Source organism: Anopheles gambiae, chromosome 2, assembly GCF_943734735.2.
Source record: "Anopheles gambiae chromosome 2, idAnoGambNW_F1_1, whole genome shotgun sequence".
Taxonomy (NCBI): Eukaryota; Metazoa; Arthropoda; class Insecta; order Diptera; family Culicidae; genus Anopheles; species Anopheles gambiae.
The window spans coordinates 16,393,998-16,408,995 of record NC_064601.1 but is presented as its reverse complement, the minus strand read 5'-3'; the positions used below and the strand labels follow the sequence as shown (position 1 = coordinate 16,408,995).

Here is a 14,998-nt window from a genome sequence, read left to right as displayed (position 1 = left end):
AGATTTTTTTTTTTAAAGTGGCCATGTACAAAACGTCCTACGAATGTGGCGTGAGATTTTGAAACTTTTGAATGTGTGAGTGTGTGTGTGTTTCAGTAGGAGGGAAAAGGCAAGAGGTTAGGTGTTGCGCATTTGGTGGTCAACTTCCTTCTATCCTTTAGGGGAGGGGGGGGGGGGGGGTTGGGGTGGCTTGGCATCAACATGATGATGAGTGTGTATTGCGGTGGGTCAGGCGGGAGCGAATTCGATCGCGAGAAGAGACCACAGCGCGTCGATTGGACGCCGGAGGGTAGAGGAAGCGAAGGGAGGGGGAGGGAGGGCACACATCACGAGGTCAATGACCAAAAAGTGGAATTTTTGTGCAGTGTGTGTAGTGCAGCGCTGCGCAACCGGCTCGATATTCAACACACCCTATGGCTCTCTCTCTCTCTTTCTTTCTATCCCTATGTGTGTGTGTGTGTGTGTGGGTTTGTTTGCGCAACCGAGTGGAAGAAACATGGAACCACCGAAAAAACAGTGCAGTTTTGGCAGACGAAAAAAAGCGGCTGCATTCTGTGTGTGTGCGTGTGCTGCGATGCACATAAAATGCAGTGCGCGCCGCCAGTGCAGAAAATCAAAATTGGGCCTAAATTGTGTGCGCAGTGCGCTCTCGCTCTCTGCCCACTTCCTCCCGTACCTTTTCCTCTTGTTGTAGCAGTGTGGAATTGGGGTGTAGCTAACCTCCAAAATATATATTTAAAAAAATGAGGATCATTGTATATATGTTTGTTCGCTTTTGCTAGTCGATTTGAAGTGGAACAGGAGGCTTGGTTTCAGGGGTTGCTTGCGGGGGAAGGAAGTTGGTTGCGATCAAGATGGGTTTAGTTTGGTGCGGCGCAAGCCAATTACAGTAGTACAGTAGTTTTTGATGTTGCTGCTGCTCCCACTATTTCTACCCATTTCGTTTAGTTACGTGAAGCTTGATTCAACTAAAACTTGCAAACTTTCATCGAGCAGAGAGAGGGAGGGTAGGGGAGTCGTCACTATTTTTTTATTTTCATTCGATTCCTACATTTTGGTGGCTGCATTCGTTGGTTAGCGTGTATTGGTGTGGTGTTTCTCCCTTCGTCTTCACTTCGCAAGTTCGCCTAGTATCGTCCATTTTGAATGCACAATCTCTACCATTTCATGATTTGGAAGCGAATCGTGTGTAGATAAATGATTGAATGACACTTCTTCTTGGCTTATGAACAACATTTGGGTTATTTTTAATTGCATTTTTCACGAGATTCTTTGCCTTTTCTCGGGCAACTGTAAAATAATGATGTTTGCCTAATTATACTTCTCTACACTTGTCGAAAAACGGCAATTTATGTGCCCAAAATTACCACCCTTTCTCTTGGATCATGTTTTTTTTGTTTTGTTGTTGTTTAGCGCTGCCCTGTGTGTAGTGTTGTGTGTCCCATTAAAATGCACCGTGGCAATTGAACCGGGACAAATATTGTCGGCAATTTTCGCCATCCTGCCTGCCTGCCGTGCCAACGTGCAACGCTTGCAATGGGAAAAAAGGTTCCCTGAGTCATTTCTAGAGAGCAAAACACAAACCCCCAAACCCCCCCGCACACACACACACATGCCTATAGCGCGGGGTGCAAATGGCTGGGAAAGAAATTTAGTAATTACCCCCTCAACAGCAGCAACATCCGCTCCTGCTCCAAATGCCGCAACAGCAGCACACAACAGCGGGGAACACTCTCCGTGCTTCAATGTAGGGAAAATAATGACCGAAACCGATGAAACTTCAAAAAGAGACTTGCGTACATTTTTTAGCCATTGTGTGTGTGTGTGTGTGTGTTTTTCTCTTTTTCTCATAAAATGCTTTCTTCTCCCTGGAGGGCCTGTTTTCGACCAACGAACTCTCGAGTGTGTATCTTGCAGCAAGAAAAATTAACCAATTTCTGATTTTCTTTCTTTTGTATCTCTCCCCCTCTCTCTCTCTCTCTCTCGCTGTGGCAGGATTGGACAGCAGTTGGCGCACGGACGGGACGGCTTTTTTTCGGTGTTGGAAGAAACACGACGCTCCCATCTCTCCACCGGAGGCACAGGTTGGTCTTCAATAACAGGTTTCGTGTCGTGATCTTGTGCGATGATGATGATGATGACGATGCCCAAGATGCATCGCTTATAATGGCTCTACGCCGGGGTGTATCTGTGTTGCCTGCTGCCACACTACACCGCATAGGAAACGCTCTTGCATAGAGAGAGAGGGCGAGAGGGCAGTTTTAGTTTTCCAGCAAGCAAGCAAGCAAGCCCACAATTTCGGAGGTCGTTGCCATTTCGTTTCGGGGCGTTTAAATTATTGGACATTCGCCCGGACGGCTCTGGTGGACCCCTGTCTAGAGCTCTCTCGTTCTCTCGCGCTCTATCTTTCTATCTCTTCGTCTTGTATCACCCGAATGACAGCTTTGCTTTTTTGGCTGGTGGGGTTAAGCCAAAAAAAGGGATTGCCATTTTTCGGCAGGTTTCGCGCGTGATGGTGAAAAGTGGTCGTGCTGAACTAGTTTATGGTTTTCTTTGGCATGGCTATGCAGCAGAAGATGATGAAGATCACATTGGATCACAAGTTTATGCACAAATTTATTGCACTAAGACGTCAAATTCTAACACTTTACATTGGCTATTTTCTTTGAATTGAGTAGCAAGACGAACAAAAACAAATTATATTCCATTCATGACCCTTTCATACGACCCATTATTGTACAGAGCATTGTAGTTTGGTTTTGTACACAAGGTTTTAACACTGATTTTTTGCGTAAAATGGAATAATTGGCATAATAACTTGTTGTTTCTGTGATATTATCACAATGGCCTTTGGAATGCAAGTATCAACAATTGCTATCTCGCTTGAATGTATTTCCAATACCGAATGAGGACTGCAATATTTTTTTCCAATTCGTGAACCTTCTAGCAATTTAGATTTATCTGCACCGAACGTATCCAGTTCTTCCCCCCTGGGTGATCAGGTCGTAAATATCGGTGCTTTGGTGGTACGACGGCCTCGTTAAAATGTGCATTTTTGTGTTTTTTGGGTGGTGCAATGTGTTGCGATCCTTCCCGAAAGGAGGCAAACCAGCGACAAAAACCGGTTCTTTACAAAAGATATTCGGTGGGATATCGTGACTACAAGACAGACACAGAAGAGGAGATAGAGAGCTAGAGACACAAGGAGACCCGGATCCGGTCTTGTACGCAGCATCTACCTCGAACTATCCAAACTAGTGTGAGTCTGAGTTGATGTATATTACCAAGACCTCGGTTTCCTCAAATTTCTCTACGCCGGCAAGCACCCTGGTAACTTTACTAAAGCCACAGCCTAAAGCTAAAAAACGTCCCATCAGGATGCAATTTAGCGATTCGTCGATTTTTGCCAGCCAAAGACGATTGCATCCTGCATTTTTGAAGAGGCTCCGGTGACTCTCGTCCACCCTGTACAATCACACATCATTATTGTAGTTTATCCATCTCTTTCCGCGTCGTGCCAGGTCGCTTGTTCCTTTCCTTTATGACTACGAACCTCTAGTGTCTCAAGAGCCGCGAGGAGAAGGATGTTGTGAGTGTGTGTATGGTTAAGTTTCAAGTTGCAAAACTCTGTGACATACTTCTGCACGCCACGCAAGGGAGAAGGCAAGGATCGGCGGGACACGGCGCGCGTTCGCGTGTTTTTGTTGATTTTCCATTCGGTTTCCTTTTATTGACTCTCACTCGAGGGTTATATTTTAAGGCCCTCCTCTTGCGCCGAGCCGGTGTGATCGGATAGGTTTATTCCCCACGATTTTGTCGTTTTGTGTGTGTGTGTGTGTGTGTGTGTGTGTGTGTGTGTGTGTGTGTGTGTGTGTGTGTGTGTGTGTGTGTGTGTGTGTGTATGCTGTTGCATTAGCTGAAAAGGTGCACTTCGCTGCTGTGCATCATTACCGATCCCGCGAGCTCTCTCGTGCGCGCCCAAGATCTCCATGGGAATGGATGCGTTCGTCTTTTTGCAGCTCCTGGGCGTTGTGGTGGCGTTTCCTTTTGGTAGTTACGTTTTATTGAGGCCCTTTTTGCACTCTTCCAGGCGGCGACAGGACAACAACGACGGTCCTGTGTGTACCAAGTGCGATCGTGTGTGGTGCGCCAGATTGTAGCGACCGAAATGGCGACGACGGTGTGTGTCGGTGTTGCCCAACAGTGTTGCTGACTTTTGCTGCAAATACGGGACCGTCGTCGTCGTGTTGCCTTGTCTTTCTGTTGCATTCGGTTTCTTCACTCCACTTTTCTCCTGTTTCTCCTTCTTGGTTCAATGTTAATGTGCGCCGCGCTTGCTAATGCTCTCTCCTGCGCTGGCATCGTCACGGACTGTTGCCTCCTGCGATCATTTGTGACTTTGATCGATCGATTTTGCTGCTGTTGTTGTTGGTCTTTCCTCACACACGAGCGGTTTTGGTGCATTAACTCATGAAAGGAGAAAATCGCACACAAAGCATAAGCCCCGATCGAATGGGCCAAGATGTAAAAGGATGCAATTTGAGGTGTTGTGTGTGGATGCTGTAGGAGAGAGCGAGAGGAGGAGTCCCCCCGGCGGGGTGAGTGATCGCGTTTGGAAAGGATGCTGTTTTGTTCGTACCTTTTTTTTTTTTGTTTGTTGTTGGCCTTTTTCAATGGTTGGGTCAACGATTTTGGGCACGAATAATTTGGAGAAAGTTTCCATCCGACCGATGGGAAAGCGTGGAAGAGATAGCCCCGCTGTAAATGCAATGTGTTCACTGGTAGGTGAAAAACAGCCATTAGTCAGTTCATTGCAACCGTGTGTATAGTAAGGAGGTGAACAATCACAATAGGAAACGAAATCTCTGTAAGCCAGTTTAATCGAATTGGAAACGTTTTGTTGGTAGATTTTGCAATTGTGTCGCTTGAAGTCACACGATCACACGGGCTCGAGAAAAAATAGGTAAATAAGAAATAAATGTATTTTTTTTTTAATATTTGTCCGCACTCTTTTCGTCTGTCCTCCATTCCCGTCTGGGTGCACTTCTTAGCGCCTTGCATCACGTGATGCACCGATGCACTCGCCTGTCATCTTTTGCCGTGTGTTGTGTGCCATGTTACGTGTCGTTTTTAGTGAAAGTGATTGCAATAAGTCGTCGATGCTTGGCTTGCCGAATTGCATTGGCGGATTTGCACAATTTGTACGGCTTAAAGGGAAAACAGAAATCGGAGCTTTTTATAACAACGGCTACGAAACAACTCGAGCATGGACAAATCCACCTTGAAATGTATTCCATCTGTTTGAAAATAATCCGATACGCGTGCGATGACTGTGTTCAATAACAGCGCACGCTCCTTCACTGTCTTTAAGATGTTTCGTCGATGTGCGTGTAGTGGCAGTGGTGGAGGGTTTGTAACAGAAATTAAAATATTTAACGTCTTACTTGTGAAGGATTTTTAATCACAAAAAGAGTCCATGCCTTTTTATTTTGAAATTTATTTCTCTATTTTGTTTTTTGTATTGTTGAATCGCCGCCACCTATGGGAGGTGCGCGAATTGCATGAAAATGACAAAATGAGCATGTAAGCATATGCAAACACCACCATGGTTTAGTGGATAATTGTTAATTTTAGTACCGTAAGAAGGGGGGAGTGCTGCGCGTCCTTGCTGAAAGTAGGCAAGAAAGGTAGGTCAGCTGCGCCCGTGCTGCCCTGCCAAGGAGAGAAACACATTCGCACACACACCAGAGTTGGCACCTACTGGTATACCCATTCCACTTTCGTCTACCCCACTATCACACTCCGGCTGTGGATCAATCACGTACTACGCACATGGCGATTGTGTTTTATCCGCAAGGTTTGGGGTGCGAGGGGGTTGCTGACATTTTAGTGATGCAATGCCGCGCCGGGCAGCGGCTTTAAAGGGCACAAATAAGAGAAGTAAATAGGCATCAAGTTTTTACCGTTTTATGATTTGCAGATCTTTTCTTTCGTTTTCTTTTTTAACTCCATTGGTGTCTTGTAACATGTGTGGTTTGGGGTGCGTGGTGGTTTTTTTGGAGAGCCCCTCTTACGGATGGAAAAATACATATCATGGAAAACGTGTTTTGTGTGACATTTCTGTTGAGGTTTTTTTTGTTATCTTCACATAAGCGCTGCATGTCGTGTAAGAGAGATTAATTCTAAAAGCGTAATGTATTATGCTTAAGAGCGGTTTTCAATACCTTACAATGCATTTATGAAATCTCAAGCGATCAATTGAAGTAATACCTTGGAACGAATTAGTAAATGAAACGATTTTCTCGTATCTTTTAGAGGCCTTTCGTTATTTAAAAAAACAACAACTATATACTTCATAAATTATTAAACTCGATTAAAAACATTAGGGAGAGGTCACCTTTGTCCGCATACTGCCCCCATTTTGTTGTTGCATGTGTGCTAACACAATACTGACTCATTCCGACTGGAAATATCATTCGAAACCCGCTTGCATCGCTGCAACTAAGACGCATTCACGCGCTTGTGTATCAATAGCAGACAAATGGAGTCTTTGCTCAATGTATGCACTGCTCCAACCAATACTTTAAACATGAGTACAGTCCCTCACCCCCTCCCCGCCCTGTCATTGCGTTGCAGTGACTCGGGGCAGAGAAAGCACGCGCGGAAAGAGCAAGGATCTTTTGCACACCAAATTGCAATCTTGCACACTTTAAAAGCCGCCGGGGACCACAAGTGGGGAGGAGGAGTAGCACGAGGGGGGGGCAGGTTTGTGCTCCAACTGCGTTTGACCTAATTTGTTGCGGATACAGTTTGTTTCTTCTTCTTTTTTTTATTTTTGTTGTTGCCTTTTTTGGGCGTTATTTTCTCTGAAGAAATCTCTCCCCGGGCCCGCGCTCGAGTGTGTGGAGTATTTAGTGTGTGTGTTTTTCTTCCTTCCAAGGCGTTTGTCGCCGCCGCCGCCGCCGCCGCCGCCGCGAGATATAGCGACGACCGTGCAAGGGCTACGGGCGCAAATCTCGCAAGAGGTGTGCAGTGCAGGGAGAGAGAGAGAGAGCGAGAGAGAAAATAAATATAGAATAATGCAAAAGAAATGTTCGTGCGAATGTTTGCGTGCTGCGTCTGCTGCTGCTGTTGCGCGCCCCATTCTTCGCAACATGATTTTGACACGGCGGCGCAAGTTCGGGATGTTTGGTTTTTGGTGCGAAAAGGAAGTCTTTCACATTGGATGGACCTGGTGGTGGAGTGGAAGGGGGGCGTGTGAGGGGCAAACACACCGCAACACGTCTCTGTCAAATATAAATAGAGGATTGTATTCATTTTTTTCTTTCGGCGACGTCATTGACGCACACTTCGTCGCGCGCGCGCGGGGAGCGTTGAAATGTGAAACCCCGGGGGGGGATGTTGGGAAGCGCGAAGTCAATGCACTCTGGGGTTTGTGGACGGTGGTCAATCTCTCGCAGTCTGTCTCTTTCTCTCTCTGGCAAATACCGCCGGGTGGCACACACCTCACTCCCCCCAAACGATGAGAGCCGCCGCCCCAGCAGAGCAGGTCAAGCCAGTTTCTGCGCGGCCCAGTGTGTGTGTGTGTGTGTGCTCTCCTTCTTTCTTTTTTCATTCTTTTGCAATCTGCATAAGCTTGCCCCCCCCCTCCCTCCCTGCCGTAGAATGCATTTCCCCTTGACATACACGCTTCACTTCCCTGCATCATCATCATCGTCATCTTCGGCCGGCACTTGAAATTTTCTGGGCGCACACACACACACACACACGAGAAAAAGGAAGAAAAGGTTGTTTTGAAATTTGGTCCCAGAATTTTTGACCAACCGAGCCAAGGAAGGAGGAGGAAGGCAAACATCGTTTCACACTCTTGCTGCTGCACAATCGTCGTCCATCGCGGCCCGCCGCAGTGAGTGGAGCCGAGGAGCGCGTGATCTTAAGTATCTCCCCATTTTTAGGGGGGAGGGGGGCGAAGAGAAGATGGTTGGTGGCAGAGCGGGAAGCAGGTGTTGTGGTGCATTGCCGCCACTCTTCCCCCCCCCCAAGCTCTATCGGTTCCCGTTGTTTACGCTGCCGGGCGTGTGTTGTTCTGCTGCTGCGGCCGGCGGAGCATGTTGACTAAATGGTACAATTTTGCATTCGCCCAAATGTCATCGAACTTTGGTTTGGGTTGCAATGTGGCGTTGGTGCGCGTGTGTGTGTGTGTGTTGTTGTTGCGGTCGTTAGGGGGACAGTCTAATCGCTCAAAGCGCATTTAAAATGTGGTCTGTACGAAGGAAGCAAAGAAAAACGCTGAAAGAAGAAGGTTCGCTGAATTTTCTTTTTTATTTCGAAAATGTTTACACAAGATCGCAAAGGAGCTAAACTGAGCTTTGCCAACGCTTATTTTAAAATGTGTGAATATTCAATTATTTTTTTGGGGATATTAGAGACGGGTTTGAAGCACAAAGAAAATGTTAGTTAATGTCCCACAGGAATTAACCCTTTTTAGTGTTTTTTTTTTGTTGGGGGCATATTTTAGCTCTTTTCAATTTGCTCTCAAATTTCCTACTGCTTTCGAAATGCATCGGGGAACCGTTTCTGTGGTGCGCGCAGCATTGCTTTACGCTTTCCGAGAAACCATTCCAATTCCCTTTTGGTTTGTGTGTTCGCCTAAGCCGCGTTCTAAAAGTGCAGACCAAGTTTTTTTTCTTTCTTGGTTTTGAAGCGCTAAAAAACATCCAACCCAATTCCACACGGTGTTCCTATTGCATTTGGGCCCGTCGCTGTGCCACCACCCGGCTAGACATCGCGTTCCCCGCGTTCTCGGCTGGTGATCTTCCCGCTCCTAATAGCGGCTCTAATGTAACCTTGAAATCTAACCAAATGGTGTGGTGCGGCCGTGTCAAGCCGAGCAAGACAGAGCAAGCGAACGACGGAGAAGGACCCCCCCCGGACCATAAATAAAAAGGCCAACACAGACACACGCTGCTGCTACTGCTGCTGCTACACTACTAACCCACCCGCCGGCAGCAAAGCGCAGAAAGATTGAGTTTAGAGAAAGAAGCAGCGAGAAAAAAAAAGCAGCGAGCTGCATAGAAACACACTGCACACACACACACACACACACAGTGCTAACCGCAAACAAATGTAGCGCTGGTCTAAAAAGTGCCAAACGACAAACAGCCAAAAAGAAGAGAAAAAAAAGGCAAACGATCAAATCATTCGCCCCCTGTGTGTGTGTGTGTGTGTGTGTGTCTCTGACCTTGAACGCGAGTCTCAAGCGCATTAGCGCGTTGCACCGTGGCCGCTCTCTGTGGCAGACGCAGCAGCAGCAACGGCACGGGAGCAGCAACTATGCGATATGATTAGATCGTCTGCTCCCAACTTGCCTAGGAGCCTGGGGTGAATGAGAGAGGAAGAGTGTGTTTGAGAGAGATAGAGAATTGTGTTGGGGAGGAAACGCGGCAGGTGGTGTTTGAGAGGAGGGGGGAGGCTCGTGTCGTGTGTTTGATGCGCGCGTTGGAGTTCATTCGCACTCGCGCGCTTCCTTTTCCTGCTCAACGCTCGCGCCTATCGCCGCTAGGAGCGCACCGAGGAGTGGTGCCAGGAGGACGGGGCGGACTGGCCCGGTCGGCCTGCAAGCCAGATAAACCTAACTGTGTGTGACCGGATTGTGCGGAGGGCTCGTTCGTCGTTCCCGTCTGTCTGCGCGCTTGTCTTTGGCGACGTGAAGAAAAGGAGATGCAACTGGGGAAGAGGGGATGGGATGGGGAAGGGTTTAAAGCACTGAAAGAGAGGCTCGGGAAGAGTGGCGGCTGAATAGAGCTTGGCTCTTTATCTACCCACCAACCAACACCACCACCAAACCAATCTTCAGTACGCTCCATCTCTTTCGCTCTATTTTTGGCATTCTAATGCAAGTTGCGGTTCTTTTTCTTGCTGTAGTGGTGGTGGTGGTGACGCTGCTGCATATAAATTTTCGGCCAAGGGAGGGGGTGCGGCAACCTTGCCCCCTGTCTGCACGACCGACCGGCAAGGAAGAAGGAAAAGAAAACAAAGCCGAAATTGCAACAAGCTTGCGCGCACGCATAGAACCAGACGCACACATGCGCGCGCGCGCGCACCCGCTGACATCAACGAGTGGCGATCAAGTGGTGTGTTGATTTTGGGGTTGAGGTTTTTTTTTGCCTTGCTTGCTTAGTTTTCGTTTGGTTTTATCGCGCCCGCGCTCCCATGTGTTTTGTGTGTATTAGTGTGCCCCCACTCCCCTTGCACATCGTGTTAGATTTGGAACGTTGCGCTTTGGGAAGCTAGAAAACGATGACGGATCGTGCACCGGTTCGGTTTTGGTGGAGTGGAGGAATGTGCGAATGTGCAGAGGGGGGGGACATGCAAGACAAAATTAAGCACCGCGGTCAAATGTTGACGTTCGCACACAAATCTATTGCAAGCAGTAGATGTCTTCTTGCTGTGTGTGTGTGTTTTTTTTTTGACTGATTAACTCAGTTCCGTTCGCTAGACACCAGACGCACATCATTCCCAGTGGGGACGTGTTACTTCCAGACGGATGGCCCATGTCTCCCTCCCTTTTGCCGCACCCACCCAAGTCCCCGCTAGACTGAATAATGGCAATCGTTTTTTGCGCCCCTCTTTTCAGCTATTTTTCGTCCGGGGGAGAGTTTTTTTTCTGTAGTTCGTTTCGTCGCTTGCATGCGCTGCATGTGTGGTGGTGCTTCTTGTTTCTTTAAAGTTGTGTTCTCTTCTTTGCCGTCTGGCTTTGGCTGTGTCCGGGAATTATAATGCAAATATTTTAGCTATTACTTACTTGTTCGGTGGGGGGCGTGTGGGTGCATCGGGGAGCGGGACTCTGGACGCGCCGTCAAAAATATAATGATGGGTCAAAGATATAATGTTGGAACCTTTGCCATAGGTTTGTTTCAGCTGATTTAGTGTGTTGCAAAACAAAAACCTACGAGTGTTGAAGCATACTTAATGTAAATTCAGAGAAACCAAAGGATACTTTAAAAGCATTCCAGCAAGTGTGGCAGCATTGTACAATCAGGAACATCATACAACTACAATGGGACGCCGTTTACCTTTGATCCCCGGCTTACGTGCTCAGGAGGATATTTAACAAAAACCCTTTTCCGAGCACATTGTCATAACGAAAAACACTAAAATGCATGCTAATTTTCAAATATTTTCATTTAACAAATATACAGGGTTTTTCCAGGGGTTCTCGTAGTTGTGGGACACTTCCTTAACTTTTCCTTATGGGAAGTAAACTTCATATGATGGGAAATAGATTCTATGGCACTCTTTTTGGACAGGCTCCATGAAAAAAATCCTATTGGATTTGTCCAAATAAGATGCTATAGTGTCCAAATCCCATCATATGAAGTTCATTTCGTGTAAAAAAGAGTCAATAAAGTGTCCCACAGCTATGAGAACTCCTGGAAAACCCTGTAATGTTCCTAAAAACTGAGTAGGTTTTACCAAAGCATAACACAAATTTCGAAAAAACCCAGAATTTGTTATAAAGAGTATACTTGGACTGGACCCATTATCTTTGCTATTCGAGTAGCCGGGCGTAGTTGATTCTCGATGAGCCCGGATGAACGGCGTTCCACTGTATTTCTTTTTTTACTTTCTTTATTTGTATGAAATTTTTATTGAACTCAGTGATCGCTCCTTGTATTTCTTCTGTAATGAAAAGATTATTTGTATTTTTCAATGATTATACATTCTTTTGGAGATGGATTATTGTTTCAGATACTGCGCAGAACATATCGAAAAGTAAAGTTAATAAGGTCTTAATTTTATACAAATACTGCTTAATTTCAATGCAATTATACAGATCAAATAGTTCAAAACAGTTTGAAAATTATTCGGGCCGTAGCATACCTTACATAGATCATTTAGTTGAAGAAGTTTAACAGTTTGGCTGTTCACGTTAAACTCCACAAACATGTTTGTAGAATTTGGCTCTTTTAGATGCAAAGTTTTCCGACCGCTGGTCTTGTTTAATTTATTTCCTCCTAAATTGTAACACTGCAGAACACATCGTCGTTCTCAATATCATATCCATCTTTATTATTTATTATTTATATCCATATTTTATAGATTATAGATCCTTAATTTTATAGATCTTCAAACAAGTAGAATAACTTGAATAAATTAACCGACATGTTGAGAACATTAAACGAAGTATTGTATGATGTTACATTTTCACCAAATGCTCCACATCAAATCTACATTCAACCTGCCACTTTAAAGGCAGTGTGGTTGAAAAAAACAAAAATCTCCACGGAAATTCACCACGGACGGAAAGCGATGGTAGTGGTTGTGCATCTTAAAACGTACTCCATACGCCGTGCGATGATCTAACCGGCATTTGCACTCTCTTCTACATCTTGTCGGGCACTTAGTCGGTCGGTCGGTCAACACACGCCGGTCGTCGGTACTGCGGGCATGTGTGTACACTACTTTCGCTTTCAATCGGTCGCTTACCCGGCCACCACCCCTCTCGTAGTGTGCTCTCTTGATGCTTTGGAACTGTGCCTAGGTCTGGGCCAACGTGTGCCGGTAAGATATAATCAAAGGCCAGGCGTACGGCGTGTAAGTCGGCGGACACACATACCCACAGAGCTGGCAGTCGGTGAAGCAGCAGCCAGTTGCAATACCTCAGGGTAATGTGTAGCGCAGTAGCACGATAGGGAAGGGCTAGACAAAGAGCAGCAGCACGGAGTGTGACCTCCTTCCGATGCGCCGCGCTCTTTCCCAGCGCTGCCAGTCTCTGCCAGGAGTATAGGGGAGAGGTTGATGGAAGGAGCACTGCACATCTCCCACTACCCCGACTTCTCCTCCGTCACAGACAAACGTTCTTTGCTGCACCGTTCAATCCCCACCGGACGACGGAGCGAAGCGCAGAAGCGCAACTCTTCCACTTTAGCGAATGTTTTCGCCTCCTTCGCTTTGCGCTAGCCGCAAGAAGACCGTGCAGCGTTGATCTAACGTCGTCTACTACTTCCGTGCGCGCTAGACAACGTGTGTTATTCGCGTTTGTGCATTTTTTTTTTGCTGTGCTTCTCCATTTCCATTCGCGTCTGCAACGCGCGGCTCTCGGTGTGTGTGTTGATGCCGCGCGTTAGCCGGTCATCGTCTGTGCGGCCAAGCACCGAACGCAATCGTCTGACCTTTTTCTCCTTCGCTTCGCTCCACCGCGGGGAGACTGCCACCCCTCGGAGGTTGGTAATAGTTTGTGCTGCCCCTCTCCCGTGCATCGTTCCTGGAACATGGTTCCGAGATTGTTCCGAATGGTTTCGGCAAAATTCCTGTTGCTGCGCTCTCTCTCTCTGATCGAGCCGGTTCAGGTTCCGGGACCCACCCGTCTAGGAGATTTTGCCAAGGTCATGTACACGATAAAATAAGATCGAGATGATGCTGGTGGTGGGAACTTCCAGTGCACGACGGTAGACGTCGGCAGCATTTCATTCGTCTGTGTCTCGCACACACAGACTATTCTCCTTTATTGCCGTGTTTGCCTATTGCACATTTTCTATTCGGCTTTGTTGCGCGCTCGGTGGTGCCGACGGTTTTGGTTATGCGTTTTTTTTTAATTGGATCCCCTTGAGACAGACCGGTAGAGATTCGCTTGCAGTGCACGATGTCTGGCGGTGTTGCAACGTGTGTGAGAAACCTGTGTGTGTTTTTTGCGACTCCTCTTTATTGAAGATCCCCGATTTTTCTGGAATAAACTAGGTCATCGCGAGGTTAAGCTGAGTGTCTGTAGAAATTGACTAAGAAGTTTTGGGTTACGCGAGGCGTTGGAATTGCTTAAAATTTAGCGACCATAGGGGATATATTGGCCGTAAATGTCTTTACGAGTGCACTGTATGCTAGAAATTTATTTCTATGCACCATTTTAGTACTAAGACGTATTGGGATATTGAAAAGAAATATATGACTCCAAGCATAACGATTCTTATAAAAAGAAGTATTGCGCTTATTGAATGTTTTTGAGATTACGTTTGAATAGAACAGGCAAAACTGACTGGGATTGTATATCTCTATTCACTCCAAGGGTCGCTTATGTACAGTGTTTTATTTGTACATTCACCATTCTACCTTAGATACTTAATTTTAATTGTCTTTTAAATGGAATATATTTTATTCTGTAAATTCTGCTGCTATAACCATAATGTTAAAAATGAACAAAATGCTTCTAGCTTGACAAATACAACAAGCCAGACTTACCTCTTCTCCGACGCTTCTCCGTTCAATCGTCACAGAAATTCCCAGGTAAATTGTTAGCTTTAAGTTTTGTTAGAATAATTTAGCTCAACTGTTCGAGTTTCTAAATGTGTCAAAACGTTTAGACGTAAAATCTAATTTCCATTTCCACTACATGAGCTTCAATTACTGCTTCTCAACGTCCTTTTAAGTACTTTTGAAACGTCAAATTTGCTACTTTTACATATTGAATAATAAAACAACCTCAAATATAGATTCTAATTACATCGTCGTCTGCCAAGCAGGTTTTATGCTTTCCTTCCCACAACATGGCTGCGTACAATTTTTCAATCCCTTTCCTTTGCGTAGCTTTCAACCCCTGGTTTCCCTCATGTGTCCTCCATGCGGTGAGTTCGCTTTGCGCTATACACACACACACGCACACAGTGCCATAAATTTTACATTCTTTACGATCTGCTCACACAACTCTCTTGAGAAACCGAGAGCGTCTTTCTACACAACACATACGTACACGTTTGATGTGTAGCATTTTATGTGTTTTTCTTATTGTCTCTTTTCGCGATTTTTTAGCAGCAGCAGCAGCAGCGCATAATCAATCGCGTCTCCCTTACGGCCAGGCGTGTGTGTCATATACCACCATATCTACATACATTAAAAGCTCGCGCAGCCGACCGCGATGGGGGCACACAGGGGGAGGTAAAATTTTGTCAGATCGAAGAAAGGGAGCTTTTCTATCGCTTTTTTCCGTCGCCTAGCGGTTACGACT

The 14,998-nt window shown here is 46.1% G+C and overlaps 1 protein-coding gene across 9 annotated transcripts in view; it reads left to right on the top strand.

Annotated features, from left to right (window-relative positions):
* LOC3290570 (broad-complex core protein) overlaps positions 1-14,998 on the top strand; it is a 122,159-nt gene that overhangs the window by 18,956 nt on the left and 88,205 nt on the right. For 8 of the 9 annotated variants that reach the window (XM_061641283.1, XM_061641284.1, XM_061641271.1 and 5 more), the window contains exon 3: positions 1,996-2,084. The exons of the other annotated variant lie outside the window; for it this stretch is intronic. The gene's annotated coding sequence lies outside the window, so the exon portion shown is untranslated. The remainder of the gene's footprint in view (positions 1-1,995; positions 2,085-14,998) is intronic. 9 annotated transcript variants of the gene reach the window in all.